Raw genomic sequence first — 10,677 nt, 5'->3', positions numbered from 1 at the left:
TGGCTTTCTTTAACTTGAGCCCGTTATTCCGTGTCCTGCACTCTGGGAGGATCGAGAAGAGATCCTGGCCCTCCTCTGTGTGACAACCTTTTAAGTATTTGAAGAGTGCTATCATGTCTCCCCTCAATCTTCTCTTCTCCAGGCTAAACATGCCCAGTTCTTTCAGTCTCTCTTCATAGGGCTTTGTTTCCAGACCCCTGATCATCCTGGTTGCCCTCCTCTGAACACGCTCCAGCTTGTCTGCGTCCTTCTTGAATTGTGGAGCCCAGAATGCCACTTTCAATATGAAATGTCATGCAGATTAAAAAGAAATAGATCACACATTAATGGAGAAATGTGACCAAGTGGATTTATGAAAGAACACGTGATGCTGACTAAAAATAAATTGATCTTTCCCTCCCTAGTTGCTAGTGTCTCCCTTTCCCTTCTGACCATTTAAGAATCCATCCAGTGTTCTTTCTTTTTTCCTATCTATGTAACTGACCAAGCCGCTGAATTTGGAAGAAAAAAATTATAATATTCTGTGATTACCTGTTCTTCCTTGGAAAAACCTGCCGTTTTACCTCTTCTGATCACTAAACTTAGAGACTTCTGGTATAATATGGGAGAACCTGCAACACGTTGTATGCAACAGATCATAAGTTTACCTGATCCTGTTTGTAATTCTATAGAAACATGGAATCCATTCTCTATAGTTTAAATGTCTTAAAATTATATTTAAAAAATACACAGAGCAACAGCAATACAGAGCAACAGCAGCCTCAGAATGCTGAGATGTTGCAGCTGGAAGGCAATGTAGTGAAAATTAACTTGAGTGGGTCTTCTGAGCTTTAGAGCAACTCTGAGAATAGCAACTCTCTCTGGAAAGGGCCACCTTCTTCTTGCTGCTTTGGAAACACCTAGGAAACAAATTGTGAAGCAAGTTAAAGGGCAAGGTAGGGATGGCTGCTTGAGGAGTGTGGGGGCTGGAGTTCTAGTGAACTGAGACCCTCAGTTATTTATAACGAGTGTTATAAATTGAACTAATTCCTAGTTCAACCTCAGATTTAGGGCAGCTCAGTCTTTGAAACAGCCTATGGTAAAACGCAGGCCAGATCTATACCAAGCAGGATATAACACTTTGAAAATGGTATTACAGGAATCACTGTAGTGATTCCTGTTGTTAAGGCCGATGAGTAAGTTGAGCATTCCACCATTATATTTATTTAGCGGGGGGGGGAGGGGAACCTAGGACCCTAAAATGAAAAATATTTCAGGAATCTTTCTGAAACGCGGGTACTGCCAGAAAGAAATGCTGGCTTTACATTCCCTGCGCGTTTCAGGGAGATTCCTGAAATATTGAGGTCTGGGTGGGAGTTTAAAGGAGAAAAAGGGAGAGAAACTCTGTCCGTCACAATCTGCTTTGTTTTTCTCGGGGGGTGGCGACTTTTTTTTTGCGCACTCGTAGCGCAAAAGGGGAAGCCTCCCGGTGGAATCCAAAAACAGGATTAAATTCCCCTATCCATCCGATTGATGGAATGGCCTTTCTTTTTTCAAAAGACCGTTCCATCAATTTTTAATTAATTTTTAAAATCCCCATGTTTCTCAATGGGGAATCTGATAAGCTCACGCATGCGCGTGAGCATCAGAATCCCCAGAGGGAAACGGAGAGCAGGGAGAGCGCGACGGGCCAGGTAAGTGGGGTTAGGGGAGCTTGCCTGGAGCCGCTGCTGCATTCGTGCAGCGGCGGGCCCAGGCGTAGCGGGGGGGGGGGGGAAATCGGGGGGGGAGAAGTCGCCCCCCACCCCCCGGTTTCACCTTGTCCGTCGGCTGCAGCCCGGGGTTTCAATTGAGCGCCCGGCTGCACCCGAAAGCAAGCCGGGCGCTCACTTGAAACCCCGGGCTGCAGTCGACTTGGGCGGAGGGGGGGGAGGAGAGGGGCCCCCGCGTCGCTGGGGTGGGGGTGCGGGGGGACCTTCCCTAGCCTCGCCGCAGCTCGAACTGCGGCGGCGAGGGCAGGGAAGAGCCGCGCCGCTGGTGTGTGTGTGTGTGTGTGTGTGAGAGAGAGAGAGAGAGAGAGATTGATTCCCTGGTCTCCGCTGCTGCCAACCGCGGCAGCGGCCGGAGGCTAGGGAGTCAATCACTCACTCACTCACTCACACACACACACGCAGCCGACTTGGGCGGGGGAGAGGGGGAAGAAGAGGAAGGACTTCCCTTACCTTCCTCTTGCTGCTCTGGTGGGGAAATGGGCTTCCCCGACGGAAACGGAAGTGACGGCACTTCTGTTTCCGGCAGGGAAGCCCATTTCCCCACCAGAGCAGCAAGAGGAAGGTAAGGGAAGTCCTTCCTCTCCCACGGCGCGCGCGCGCGCGCGCGCGCGTGTGTGTGTGTGTGTGGGGGGTGTGTGGGGGAGTGTTGGGGGTGTTGTGTGTGTGTGGGTGGGTGTGTGGGGTGTGTGTGGGGGGTGGAGTGTGTGTGTGGGGTGTGTGTGGGGTGTGTGGGGGGGGTGGGGAGGTGTGTGGGGGTGTGTGTGTGGGTGGAGGTGTGTGTGGGGTGGGGTGGGGTGTGGGGGGGTGGATGTGTGGGTGTGTGTGGGGGATGTGGGGGGGTGGTGTGTGTGGTGTGTGTGGGTGGAGGTGTGTGTGTGGGTGGGTGGTGCGTGTGTGTGTGGAGTGTGTGTGTGGGTGTGGGGTGTGTGGGGGTGGTGTGTGTGGGTGGGGTGTGGGGGTGTGGGGGTGGGGTGTGTGGGTGGGTGTGGGTGGGGTGGGTGTGGGTGGGTGGGGTGTGGGTGTGTGTGTGGGGTGGGGTGGGGTGTGGGGGGGTGGATGTGTGGGTGTGGGTGGGGGATGTGGGGGGGTGGGGTGTGTGGTGTGTGTGGGTGGAGGTGTGTGGGTGGGTGGGTGAGGTGTGTGTGTGTGTGGAGTGTGTGTGTGGGTGGGGGGTGTGGGTGGGTGGTGTGTGTGGGGGGTGTGTGTGGGGTGTGGGTGGGGGTGGGGGTGGGGGTGGGGTGTGGGGGTGGGGTGTGTGGGGTGTGTGGGTGTGTGGGGTGTGGGTGTGTGTGGGTGTGTGGGATGTGTGTGTGTGTGTGTGTGTGGGGTGTGTGTGGGGTGGGGTGGGGTGTGGGGGGGTGGATGTGTGGGTGTGGGTGTGGGATGTGGGGGGGGTGTGTGTGGTGTGTGTGGGTGGAGGTGTGTGTGTGGGTGTGTGGGGTGTGGGTGTGTGTGGAGTGTGTGTGTGGGTGGGGGGTGTGGAGAACCTGGTGAAATCCCCTCTTCGTCACAACAGTTAAAGCTGCAGGAACCCTGCCATCTTGACCAGATACAAAAGAGGCAAGGCTCCTGCGACTTTAAATGTTGTGTTGAAGAGAGAATTTCACCAGGTGCTATATGCATACAAATGACACCTGCTGAAATTCCCTTTTCTATGCAACTATTAAGCAAACAGGAGCCCTGTACTCTTTTGCATATGGCCTCCCTAGCCACATGAAAAGGAAGACAGGGCTCCTGCATTTTTAACAGTTGCCTAGAAAAGGGGATTTCAGCAGGTGTCATTTGTATATATGGAGAACCTGGTGAAATTCCCTCTTCGTCACAACAGTTAAAGCTGCAGGAACCCTGCCATCTTGACCAGATACAAAAGAGGCAAGGCTCCTGTGACTTTAAACATTGTGATGAAGAGAGAATTTCACCAGGTGCTACATGCATACAAATGACACCTGCTGAAATTCCCTTTTCTAGGCAATGCACTCTGCCCATGTTCATAGAATCGTAGAATAGCAGAGTTGAAAAGGGGGCCTATGAGGGCATCTAGTCCATCCCACTTCTTAATGCAGGAATTTAGCTGGCAGTTAGGGAGAACTTCCTCCCTCCAGTTATCGTTGCATGTTTGGCTCACATCAGCCACAGGCAATGCACTCTGCCCATGTTCATAGAATCGTAGAATAGCAGAGTTGAAAAGGGGGCCTATGAGGGCATCTAGTCCATCCCACTTCTTAATGCAGGAATTTAGCTGGCAGTTAGGGAGAACTTCCTCCCTCCAGTTATCGTTGCATGTTTGGCTCATATCAGCCACAGGCAATGCACTCTGCCCATGTTCATAGAATCGTAGAATAGCAGAGTTGAAAAGGGGGCCTATGAGGGCATCTAGTCCATCCCACTTCTTAATGCAGGAATTTAGCTGGCAGTTAGGGAGAACTTCCTCCCTCCAGTTATCGTTGCATGTTTGGCTCACATCAGCCACAGGCAATGCACTCTGCCCATGTTCATAGAATCGTAGAATAGCAGAGTTAAAAAGGGGGCCTATGAGGGCATCTAGTCCATCCCACTTCTTAATGCAGGAATTTAGCTGGCAGTTAGGGAGAACTTCCTCCCTCCAGTTATCGTTGCATGTTTGGCTCACATCAGCCACAGGCAATGCACTCTGCCCATGTTCATAGAATCGTAGAATAGCAGAGTTGAAAAGGGGGCCTATGAGGGCATCTAGTCCATCCCACTTCTTAATGCAGGAATTTAGCTGGCAGTTAGGGAGAACTTCCTCCCTCCAGTTATCGTTGCATGTTTGGCTCACATCAGCCACAGGCAATGCACTCTGCCCATGTTCATAGAATCGTAGAATAGCAGAGTTGAAAAGGGGGCCTATGAGGGCATCTAGTCCATCCCACTTCTTAATGCAGGAATTTAGCTGGCAGTTAGGGAGAACTTCCTCCCTCCAGTTATCGTTGCATGTTTGGCTCACATCAGCCACAGGCAATGCACTCTGCCCATGTTCATAGAATCGTAGAATAGCAGAGTTGAAAAGGGGGCCTATGAGGGCATCTAGTCCATCCCACTTCTTAATGCAGGAATTTAGCTGGCAGTTAGGGAGAACTTCCTCCCTCCAGTTATCGTTGCATGTTTGGCTCACATCAGCCACAGGCAATGCACTCTGCTCATGTTCATAGAATCGTAGAATAGCAGAGTTGAAAAGGGGGCCTATGAGGGCATCTAGTCCAACCCCCTTCTTAATGCAGGAATTTAGCTGGCAGTTAGGGAGAACTTCCTCCCTCCAGTTATCGTTGCATGTTTGGCTCACATCAGCCACAGGCAATGCACTCTGCCCATGTTCATAGAATCGTAGAATAGCAGAGTTGAAAAGGGGGCCTATGAGGGCATCTAGTCCATCCCACTTCTTAATGCAGGAATTTAGCTGGCAGTTAGGGAGAACTTCCTCCCTCCAGTTATCGTTGCATGTTTGGCTCACATCAGCCACAGGCAATGCACTCTGCTCATGTTCATAGAATCATAGAATAGCAGAGTTGAAAAGGGGGCCTATGAGGGCATCTAGTCCAACCCCCTTCTTAATGCAGGAATTTAGCTGGCAGTTAGGGAGAACTTCCTCCCTCCAGTTATCGTTGCATGTTTGGCTCACATCAGCCACAGGCAATGCACTCTGCCCATGTTCATAGAATCGTAGAATAGCAGAGTTGAAAAGGGGGCCTATGAGGGCATCTAGTCCATCCCACTTCTTAATGCAGGAATTTAGCTGGCAGTTAGGGAGAACTTCCTCCCTCCAGTTATCGTTGCATGTTTGGCTCATATCAGCCACAGGCAATGCACTCTGCCCATGTTCATAGAATCGTAGAATAGCAGAGTTGAAAAGGGGGCCTATGAGGGCATCTAGTCCATCCCACTTCTTAATGCAGGAATTTAGCTGGCAGTTTGGTAGAACTTCCTCCCTCCAGTTATCGTTGCATGTTTGGCTCACATCAGCCACAGGCAATGCACTCTGCCCATGTTCATAGAATCGTAGAATAGCAGAGTTGAAAAGGGGGCCTATGAGGGCATCTAGTCCATCCCACTTCTTAATGCAGGAATTTAGCTGGCAGTTAGGGAGAACTTCCTCCCTCCAGTTATCGTTGCATGTTTGGCTCACATCAGCCACAGGCAATGCACTCTGCCCATGTTCATAGAATCGTAGAATAGCAGAGTTGAAAAGGGGGCCTATGAGGGCATCTAGTCCATCCCACTTCTTAATGCAGGAATTTAGCTGGCAGTTAGGGAGAACTTCCTCCCTCCAGTTATCGTTGCATGTTTGGCTCACATCAGCCACAGGCAATGCACTCTGCCCATGTTCATAGAATCGTAGAATAGCAGAGTTGAAAAGGGGGCCTATGAGGGCATCTAGTCCATCCCACTTCTTAATGCAGGAATCCACCTGGGATTCATCACAACATTTAAAGTCACAGGAGCCTTGCCTCTTTTGTGTCTGGTCAAGAGGGCAGGGCTCCTGCAGCTTTAAATGTTGTGATGAAGAGAGAATTTCACCAGGAGGTGCATGCATACAAATGACACCTGCTGAAATTCCCTTTTCTATGCAACTGTAAAAGAGGCAGGAGCCTTGTACTCCTTTGCATATGGTCACAAGGTGGGGCTGGTGACTCCGATGTCAGTGGGTCTATGAATCCGTGGTATATGCATAGGATTGTAGGATTTTATGTCTAACCTTGCATAGGATTGTAGGATTTATGTACCCACAGATTCATAGCCCCACCGACATTGGAGTCACCAGCCCCCTGCCCCTGTGACCATATGAAAAGGAGCACAGGGCTCCTGTATCTTTAACAGTTGCATAGAAAAGGGAATTTCAGCAGAGGGGAACCTGGTGAAGTTCCCTCTTCATCACACCAGTTAAAGGTGCAGGAGAAAAATATATTTTTTACTTAATTAACATTAAAGAATGCACAATGGTTGTGCATTCTTTAATGTTAATTAAGTAAAAAATATAAATTTTTTACAGTTATATTTATAAATATAAATTTCAGCAGATATCATTTGTATATATGGAGAACCTGGTGAAATTTCCTCTTCATCACAACAGTGAAAGCTGCAGGAGCCTTGCCCTCTTTTAAATGGAGTCACTCTAGTACAGCTCCTGCAGATTTCACTGCTGTGATGAAGAGGGAATTTCACCAGGTGCTGCATGAATACAAGTGACACCTGCTGAAATTCCCTTTTCTATGCAACTGTAAAAGATACAGGAGCCCTGTACTCCTTTGCATATGGTCACAAGGTGGGGCTGGTGACTCCGATGTCAGTGGCTCTATGAATCCGTAGGTATATGCATAGAATTGTAGGATTTTATGTCTAACCTTGCATAGGATTGTAGGATTTATGTACCCATGGATTCACTGACATCGGAGTCACCAGCCCCCTGCCCGTGACCATATGAAAAGGAGCACAGGGCTCCTGTATCTTTAACAGTTGCATAGAAAAGAGAATTTCAGCAGTTGTCATTTGTATATATGGAGAACCTGGTGAAATCCCCTCTTCATCACAACAGTGCAAGCTGCAGAAGCCGTGACCTCTTTTGTATCTGATTACTCTAGTATAGCTCTTGCAGCGTGCACTGTTCTGATGAAAAGGGAATTTCACCAGGTGTCATTTGTATATATGGAGAACCTGGTGAAATCTCCTTTTCATCACAACAGTGAAAGCTGCAGGAGCTATACTAAAGTAACCGCATTTAAAAGAGGGAAGGGCTCATTATCCTTTACAAAAAGCCATGAAATTCAATGAACAAAAAACCTACGGTTTATAAAACAATGTTAAGGCCCTACACTTTTCCACCAAGCACCAAAAAGCGGGGAAATTGGGAGTTAAGGCTCGCCAGCCTTAACGCCACATCCTCCCTAAGGAGGCAGAAAGTACCAGTGAAATTCTCATTCTGCCAAAGCAGATAAACCATGAGGACAGGATGGAGAATAGGATATGCAGAGGTGACTGTGGGGTTGTGGAAAACTGATGACGAACAACTTAGAGCCACCTACTTCTTTTTTTGTTTAGAGCAGCCCTTCCCCAACCTGGTGCCCTCCAAAGATGTTGGACTGCGACGACGGAGCAGGTAAGAAACCCCACCCCCTCCTGCCTGGCTCTGCTGCCAGGTAAGCCCCAACCCACTTACGTGTTCCATCGTCACTGGGCCTGGACTTGAACTGAGCACCCTGGTCCATCCAGAACCTCAATTCAAGCCTGGGCCTGGGGACGATGGAGCAGGTAAGCAACCCCCTCCTGCCTTGCCCCTTACCTAGACCCACTGCCACTGCTGTGCAAACTGCAGCAACGGCTCCAGGCAAGCCCCCACCCCAGCCCACCCCACTTACCTGCTCCGTTGTCGCTGGGCGCCGGCTTGAATCGAGTGCCCTGGTCCACCCGGAAGCAAGTCTGCACCTGCAGCCTTGCTTCTGGGTGGACTCAGGGGCTCAATTCAAGCATGGGTCAGGCCATGACGGAGAAGGCAAGTTGTGGGGTGCGACAGTTTGTGCAGTGGCAGCTCCAGGTAAGGGGCCAGGCAGAAGGGGGGTTGGCTGGAGCTGCTGCACTTAGTGCAGCGGTGGCAGCAGGTCCAGGTAAGGGGCCAGGTGTGTGTGTGGGGTTCTTACCTGCTCCGTCGTCACCTGGCCCAGGCTTGAATTGAGCCCCTGGGTCCACCCAGAAGCAAGGCTGCAAGTGTGGCCTTGCTTCTGGGTGCACCAGGGCACTCTGTTCAAGGCCGGGCCCAACGACGACAGAGCAGGTAAGCAGGGTGAGGTGGGGGGGGGGCTTGCCTGGAGGCGCCGCCCTACGTTCCCCATCCTGCTGTCCCAGCATTCCTGACCATGGGACATACTGACTTGCAATGATCAATCGTTGCAGTCCAACACCTTTGGAGGGCACCAGGTTGGGGAAGGGCTGCTCTAAACAAAAAAAGAAGTAGGTGGCTCTAAGTTGTTCGTCATCAGTTTTCCACAACCCCACAGTCACCTCTGCATATCCTATTCTCCATCCTGTCCTCATGGTTTATCTGCTTTGGCAGAATGAGAATTTCACTGGTACTTTCTGCCTCCTTAGGGAGGATGTGGCGTTAAGGCTGGCGAGCCTTAACTCCCAATTTCCCCGCTTTTTGGTGCTTGGTGGAAAAGTGTAGGGCCTTAACATTGTTTTATAAACCGTAGGTTTTTTGTTCATTGAATATATAATGTGTCCTGGGCCCAAACAGTTGTCAAACCCATTATAAACTCTTATACAGCAGTAGTGTAGATCCTGCCACAGTCTCTCACAAAACGAGAAAATATGCGATTGTCAAAGTGCTTGAATAGAAAAACTCTAGGAGGTTCCTCGGTGAAACAGATAACACGCTAAGCCGTGGTGGTTAAACATTTTGAGCTAAACATTATGGCAACATGTCTCATGCGAACCATGACTTAGTGTGTTGGGTGAACCATTCCTAACCATGATAGCTACATAACCATGGTTTAGACAAATTCACCATCTGCTGCAAAAGTGTTACCGGCCAAACCATGGCTTAGCATGTTGTCTGAACAGGCCCAATGCATGCCTGAAGCTGGCATAGTCTGCTTTCCTTGTGCCTATCATGTGCTAAGTGGATGGGTGGATTGGCCATTAATTCCTCATAGGGAAAGCGAGAATAGTAATGGCCTTCACATTGCTTAGACTAAGGGCAAAACAAGTCGAGCTTTGCAGTGATATATATTGCTTTATGGAACTAATTTCCTGCTGAACTTTATGAAACTAATTTCTAAGGAACCACATACACGGTTGTAAAGCATTTTGCAGTGTTAACACTCATTATAAATAATCAACAAAAAACAAAACAATGACTTAGAACAAACGCCAGTGTCAATACAAGTGAGTTGTTTTCCAGATCATAAGAGGATTCATGCAAAGCAAAGAGTGCTTTGATTGTGAGCTGCTGATTTGATTCACTCGGCAGCTTTAGGCAGCTTCAGTAAGAGAAGAATGAGCAGTGATGTGTCTTTATGTTTGCCCCATGCTTTGTCCTCTTTGTTGGCAGTATTACAATAACTCCATTGGGCCAGAAATAGAACTATCAGCTGTTCTAAGGATTTCTAAATGCAACTCCTGCATGCCACTCTTTTAGGTCCAAATGGCATATTAGGAGGAACATGCAGGAGGTTTGCAATCTCCATGTCCCCCTGATAACATTTAGGTAAAGGCCCACAATGCAGATGTCCTTGTGCTGAGAGTTTCCCACCCCTTGCAAGAAGCAGCCAATGAAAGAGAACAGGGGTACTGAAACTGTCTCCTGTAAATGAATGTTGCCAGGAAGAGGATGGGGAGGGGATGTGGCAGCCACACATTTCTCACAACATGTAATCTGGATCCACGGCTGCAACGTATTAAACAATGAACATGCATCCCACTGACATCCATGCAACTTTGAGGAAAGTTCTGATACGCAATGTAAGGGCATGCGTTTGGCAGCAGTATTCATTTCCTCTCCCTGCACTGGAGAGAACATGCCTCTCCTTCCTTTGAGGGAGACCCAGAGGGGTGGTGAGAGGAAGCACAAGCCCCTCATGTTCTCTGGAGCGTCAGACAAGGCCAGAGGTCCGCTTATCCCACTAGGAAAAATCACTGGAGCAAGAAGTGGCCGACGGAAGTAAGAGTGAAGAAATTCAAAAGCCACAGCAGGCTTTTATTGCCCATGTTACCTTTATGTCAGTAAAATGTCCGTCGTTGTCCCCGGTTGTGGAAAGCCCCTTCCTTGGAGGCCCAACTGGCACTGATGTTGGCCTTGTTTTGGCACCAAAACATGGGTTGTTATCAAAGCTTCTGAGAGCTAAATGTGCCTAAAAGCTGCACATGCCTTAATTGTTTTATTGCTTTTAACTTTTCTACTGGTTTTAGCTTGTTAATA

The sequence above is a fragment of the Elgaria multicarinata genome, chromosome 2 (assembly GCF_023053635.1).
Source record: "Elgaria multicarinata webbii isolate HBS135686 ecotype San Diego chromosome 2, rElgMul1.1.pri, whole genome shotgun sequence".
In the NCBI taxonomy this organism is placed as follows: domain Eukaryota; kingdom Metazoa; phylum Chordata; class Lepidosauria; order Squamata; family Anguidae; genus Elgaria; species Elgaria multicarinata.
Note: the sequence above shows the minus strand (reverse complement) of the source record.